This window comes from Macrobrachium nipponense, chromosome 19 (assembly GCF_015104395.2).
Source record: "Macrobrachium nipponense isolate FS-2020 chromosome 19, ASM1510439v2, whole genome shotgun sequence".
Classification (NCBI taxonomy): domain Eukaryota; kingdom Metazoa; phylum Arthropoda; class Malacostraca; order Decapoda; family Palaemonidae; genus Macrobrachium; species Macrobrachium nipponense.
The window spans coordinates 31,014,348-31,021,847 of record NC_061088.1 but is presented as its reverse complement, the minus strand read 5'-3'; positions in this window follow the sequence as shown (position 1 = coordinate 31,021,847).

Genomic DNA, 7,500 nt, shown 5'->3' with positions numbered 1-7,500 from the left:
ACAACAAGGGGAGAGACTTTATTTTCTTCATGTTACAACGCACTCTGACTTGGCACAGACGACAATTACTTTCATTCGGAGGTTCTTTCATATTTCCCAGTTTCGGTTTCGTTTGGTGACGTCTGTCTTTGTTTTGACTTACTACGGTTTCTCTGTATTGGGCTTTATGGAGTTCATCCTCTACACAACCGATTTCCATTCTTAATATGTCAATTGCTACATTTTGTTTCAAAGAGTCACACCGACATACTTTATCAATGGTTCATCTCTTTAGTTACATTTTCGGCTCGTGAAATTTTAGAATACTTTCAATCATATCCCAATTAGAAAATCACTGGCATTGAGAAGAATTCAAAGTGATTACAACAGATACGGTAATACACAGCAACGAAAACTTTATTTGTTACTAAGCACGACAATTCCCGTGTGGACTTGGAAAACAGATATTTACTACGCAGAGTGGGAATTCGATTTTGTCAACCCTCATCTTCATAAGTGCCGATACCGGTCCGAACCTTGAACTGGCCTTCGGTAAGCACTGCCGCCTTTGGTATTCGTGACTGCCAGAGATAAAAACTTTATTACTAATATAAAATAGTTTATGAAATAAAATTATTATAACCGTTCCTTACAAAACAGTTTCATTTTCCTTGGATAATAAAATGTTAATGGCACCTAAAGATGATATTAAAAGCTCGTTGCTCCTGACTTTAATGATAAAACATAAATTTCGTTAACCGCAAAAGTTTTGGATGCGACTGCCAACATAATCTGACCTAAATTAAGCCTTGCCTGGGCTTGTGAAGTATTCATGGCAGCTACACATAACCTTCAAGTCTTGTCATTGACGACAGACAGCATCCAAAGTTACCTCCCCTTCAATAAGGAGAGTAAGCTCTCCATTAATAAGGAACAATGGCAGAAGCGGATTTTTTGTCCCGTATGCCCCAACCAGCCACCTGTCTCTGCAAATGACTACAGCAGAATCTGCCTTTCAGTCTGAAGAAAAGCGTCAGGGATTGCAACACGAGGCATCACATCACCGAACAACCTCATCGTCCCTCGCGAGAGAGGAAGAAGACTTGTGGCAGCATTACACAATGGCCAAACAGGATACGACGTCATGTAGGCCTTTAGTGGCAGTCTGTGCCCACTTGATTCGGGGACAACACTTGTCAAACGGGGTCACACGGTACACTGCTGCCAAAAGCTCATCGCCCTGGGCAGTGTTCTTCGCAGTACGGAGAAGTGATGCAATTTTGCTTGGAGATTTATCATTAGCATTCGACCCTGTCCTATATAGGTTATTGTTTGCGGTGGCATCATCACCAAATTCTAATTATTATTTCAATTTTCTTTGATGATGATGCTACAGTTGATACGTGCCATATGGGGCGGTGTTTATTTTCCCATAAGCACTTCATCTGACCTATTCTATCCAGGCCACAGGCTAATTTAAGGCGAGAGATTTTAGCATTTTTTGTATTCAGATATATCCAGTGGATGCTTCGACAGATGACAGTTACGGGTAATATCTAATGCCATGCATGTGGACTGACGTCAGCGGCACATGACATGGCGATCACAATGTTCAGCGCGTATGACTTAAAAACAAGTTCTTCTTCTGCACAACGCCTCAAGTAAATCACTGCATGTTTTTCATGTAGCACGAGCATCTAAGGGGAAGTGTCAGTTGTACACAAATGAGGCTCTGGCTGTATACATAACCAGGAAGAATCCCCCGAAGGCCTTCATCACTAGTCGACTACTTATATTCATTATAACTTCTCTTCAAATAACCACACATTTGCATTTATCAAAGTCTTTAACTTTTTGCGTCATTTCACAAACAACAGGATGTGGCCAAACGGGATATAGAGAAAACACAATAAAGAGAGGTAAAGTAAAGTACAGTTAAATAAAAGAATAAATAGTGATAAACTATAAAAAAAAAAAATTCTACATTTAAACAGCTGTTCAGAAAAATGAAAAGTTTAGGACTATGGAACAGCCACTTCAAAGAACCATTTAAGGATTCACACAAGGAAGAGGAGAAAATTCACAAAAAGAAGTAATTGAATATTCCTAATCACGCAACTCAACACAAACAATAGAAACAAAATTTAAATACTATATATTCATGAATGTACGTATATTTGGGAACATCTAAAACACATTCAAAAGAATTAGAAAAAAGATCATACGGTTCGAGAGACCCCTGAAAATCCCACAATAAGGACGAGTCAATTCCTTAAACAAGACAAGTGTTTCAACGGACCAACGTCCCAGAATAGTCAACGCAGGTTCGACTACTGAAGACCAAACCAAATAGTAGTGTAGACCCTTGGACAGGGAAATTAACAGTCATCTCTAATCCTACCCAACTCATTATTCCAAACCTGCATTTGTAGTCAAATATTTGAAGCACCTACAATGGTTTCACATTTAACAATGATAAGGGGTGAGAATTCAGTCGTGTCAACCGAAATGAAGCGGTTTTTTTATGTTAATTTTATTGGTATGAATCCTTTAATTTCACAGGACACTGTTAAATTACGTTAAAATACCTACACACACACACATAAATATATATATATATATATTAATATATATACATATATATATATATATATATATATATATATATATATATATATATATATATATATATATATATGTGTGTGTGTGTGTGTGTGTGTGTGTGTGTGTGTGTGTGTGTGTGTGATGGGTGGCCCCCTCATAGAGATGGTAGGTGGAGTGCCTCGGCAGACTAGTTCTCTTTATCGTAATATATGAATGAAGCTTCGTGAAAACAGGCACGGTCCTCCAGCAGTACTTACTTTGGCAAGTGTGCCTGCAGCATACCATTTTGGGTCTTTGAAGTTTACCTGGTTCAGGAACAGTGTTGTTTCTTACAACGGATGACTTTGTCTTTCCAAACAGAAATGCACCGAAGTGTTTACTGTCATCATAATACCAAATGGGCAGACTTGCTGGAAATGTCCTTAACTATCTTCTAATTTCCATGGAAGAGGGTTCCCATGTTATTGCTGTTTGTCAGGCCACTGTCTTGGTTACTGCACTAATTGCTTCATATCTTCTCATGACCCTCCACACTACAATGTGAGTGAAACCGTTATCATTCTAGTTGCTGAATAGATCCGTGAGGTTCCTCATGAGAAGTGGTCCATCTACTGCATTCGGAAAGGGCACAGTAGGATAAATGTAGGTATAAATGCTTTGGTCTCAAGGTAACGTGAGGGGCACTCAATGGTGCTACGGTGACAGTGGCCCAAGTTCGTGGTCTTCATATACATTAATGTTTGTATGTCCATGCCAACAGTATGAGCTAAGAAAAGACCGTCTATGAAAAGATGGTCATTGGCACTCCTCTATATAGCGGAGTGCAGACCAGACTTCTGCCTGAAGGTTTCCTTGAGGTGTAGGTAAGTTTCATCATTTAATGTCTTCACAAATGTGCTATTGTTTTTATACATAACATACATACATACATACACACACACGCACACACACACATATAAATATATAATATATATATATATTAATTATATATATATATATATATATATATATATAGATATATTTATATATATATATATAAAAATATCTATATATATATAGTATAGGGTAATATTATTCATATATATATATATATATATATATATATAGGATATATATAATAAAGGAATACCCATCTCACAAATCACGCCCTAAAAGAGAGAGCCCATAGCGATGCCATAGATATGATGACACATCACGGCTCTCGGGCATCGGAAGGGGAGCGCCTTGGTGGAAAACCCAGGAGGGACTTCAAGGTAGTCAAATATCAGTCTACTGAGGAATTATGGATGGCACATTATGATGTACACGGACTCCAAATCTAATGAAGATATGATGTCTTCGGAGTTGTTCCAGATCAACAAAGAACCTTGGTAGTAGCAGTGGGGCTGTGAGGGGAAGGAATGACCTAAGGCATCAAGATATGGTTGTGGAAGGGGATCTGTTTAATTACAAGGTGCAATGGATTCCCCGTCTTGTCAGTTTTCACGTTGCTAAGTAAATGACCTCAGTCAAAGATCCCAACTATTTTGGGAAGTTTGAGGTCATTTTGACCGGCAGTGATCTTATCAATGCCCTTGTTAACCCACCTCCTCTCGTTTGTTGGAATTTTTTTGGTTTTTTTAACTTTATCATATCCTGCAGGACATCAATCTTGGAATGGTGGTAAAATGTCACCTTACAGCAAGAATTCTGAGTTCAGTCAAGTACAGGGAAAACGCCAATGACTTTTTTAAACAAGGTTTTTTCCCAACTTGAAATGTTGGCTATTGAGAATCCTACCTTCCGTATCCCAGCAAGTGTTTTCAGGATGCGGCTGTTAGCCAATACAGGTGAACCCCTCGGATATCCAGCTTGTAACGCACTGTGGATATCCATAAAACACTACAAATCTATAAATGAAAACAAGTGACAATTTCACAATTCAGCGCTATGATAAACTCACGATTATTTCACATGAAACGTTGTGTACCACTACAAAATGACAGACTGACTTTATTCAGCTGCCACGGCTTCAGCATTACAATAGTTTCCAATCATTGTTTGTCAAATATCTTATAATGGACAAAATCTGTCTAAAATATGGATATTTAATTTCGTCTGACACGGATTGTACCAGCCCCATTAAGTTTACCCTGTGATCACTCCGAGTCGATTAATCAACAGCTAAATGTTTGTGTATACATATATATATATATATATATATATATATATATATATATATATATATTATATATATTATATATAGTATGTGTGTGTGAGAACAATAAATAAATAACTTTAGGCAGTATGACGAATGAATAAGTGCTATTCAAACTCTCCTTTGTGAATGACACGCCTAATTCTTTTTATTTTTCTTCTTTCAACAGTTCCCTTTACCTTTCATTCCACCATAAAAAACAATGTGTAAGAGGTGGTCAGTGAATGCCGTCACAAAACGCATCAACGTTTCCCCTTCCCCTTTCCCCCTCCCCCCCTCCTCTCTCTCATCTCTCTCTTTTCTCTCGCTCTCTCTCTTTCCTTTCTTTCTCTTCTCTCTCTCCTCTCATATTGCTGGTAAAGAATGAAGAGGGTCATTTTTTGTGAGTATCTCATAACAAGCAGTTCATTTCTGCGTTCCTGGAAGAGAACGAAGGCTGCTGCGCACTATCCTAAGATCAGTTTTCTTTAGAAGTAATTATGATAATAGTATGTCAGTCATGCACTTATTCGCACAAACATTCAAGTAGTCTACGATGAATCTCACGTGCGTTTTTTACAAACTGTCCCAGAGAAGAATGTGTGGTCAAATTTATGAATTTATGTTCCCTCCCTCTCTCTATCTGTGTATCTATCAATATCATATATATATATATATATATATATATATATATATATATATATATACACTACATATACATACATACATACAAACATACACACATACATACATATATAAACTAAGCTCTTCACCAATCTTTCAAGCAGCAGGCAAGTACAGACAAAATGTCACTCACATCTCTACTTTCAATGCTGCATCAAAGATGAACACGACGTCTAGAAAATGTCATCAACATTTGCTGTTTTATGGTGTTTTACAGAAAGCTTATCGTTTCAAGACCCCTAGACACACTGCGAAATTAAAACCCTGTTCCACAACACTAGCAAATTCTGGAAACTAAGGCAACTCTTATCAACCAAATCTTTTTCTTGATACACCCAGCACTTTCTCGGTCTTTCTCTCTCCCTCTTAACACTTCCTAATTATACGATTCTCACCCACTTATCGTCCTCCATTATCTTCCCACGACAGAACCACATCAAAACACTCCGTTCAATCCTTTCACTTCTGTCAACCTTTCAACACTTTATTTCTCCACATATCCCATTTGTCAATCCTCATACAACATAAACAATGCGGAAGTCATTCATCTCAACAGCGTCAACCTCTATTCTTTCCTTTGCATTCAACATAAAATAGTCAGATCAACAACCTATTCATACCTTCCAACCCTGATTTAAATACATGCTCCTGTGTGTGTGTGTGTTTTTTTTTCTTATCCACCTTCTCTTTGTCTCATTTTCCTTTTGACAACTGTATCCATCCTTTCGTTTACCAGAAAATGATCTCTCCAATGCAATTAACCCTCAAATAAACTTTTCTTAATATATATTATATATATATATATATATATTTTATATATATATATATATATATGTGTGTGTGTGTGTGTGTGTGTGTGTGTGTGTGTGTGTGTGTGTACAAATAACATATAAGTGGTGAGATGAAATACGAGGCTTAGTGAAAAGGATGGATAAGGAGTGACGAGGAAAGTGAGAGATAACAAGACAAGCAAAACAAAAGGGAAGTATAGACCTGAACAAGTACTTGAGGGCAAAAATGAAAAACGCAGACAGAAATATTAATGAGCAGATCAATCTTAGAATAAAAAGGAGAGATCCTGTATGAAGAATATTCAGCTTTGGGTCGGTGGTGTGGGCATTTCGAAGATTCACTGAACACGGCAAACTGAAGAGGCACAGCTGAATAGCACAAGAGTGGGAGGGATGTGAAAGTTTGAGAGCGCTTGTCTAAGTGCCCTTTGAACACGTAAATTAAGCAATTAAAAGGCTGAAAAATGGGTAGACCCCAAGAGCTGATGGGATTATAAGTTAGATGCTGCAGAACACTGGAGTGAGTGGCTGACCTAGTTACGTGACGTTTGTCTGGATGAGGGAAGTTGGAATGGAAAAGAGAAATAACTTTTCCTTTGCAAAAGGGTAAAAGTGACGTCTGAAGCTCTCGGAATAATGTGGCCATAATCTTATTCATTACACCAATGAAGGTATATGGCAGGACTGACGGAGAATTTAAGACATACAACAGGACTGACAGAGAATTAACTGCAGGATTTAGAATTTCATTATATATAGCTACGTAAAAAAGTTAACAATAATATAAAAACACTATGGAACTAAAAAAAAAAATTGATGATACAACTGACAGAGATGCAATATGGAGGGTGATGAATATGTAGTGTAGAGATAATCTGTCAAGAATAAAGTGGTGCCAGAGTATGTAGGCCTAAGAGCGATTGGATGGATGCAGGTGTTGGTCTCAGAAGTGTGTCGTTTCCATGACTTTGAAATCTTGATGGATGAAGTAATGCATGAGCTCAGTGAAAGGACAGTACATATGAAGTTATACGAATAAGAAAAAGGATTCTGAATGCATTGTGGTCGAATGGCTGATATTTACAGGTGATACTCTCCTGATTAAAGAAGGTGAAGAAAACCCGAAGAAACTACTGAAAATATGAAGTATTTGCAAGAAAAGAACGTTTAAAGTAAATATGATTAAGCTTATAATTGGTTATTGCAAATAAGGATGATTAAGAATGAATTCTGCTATGTATCGTGAAGTGTGGAAGCAGTTAATCT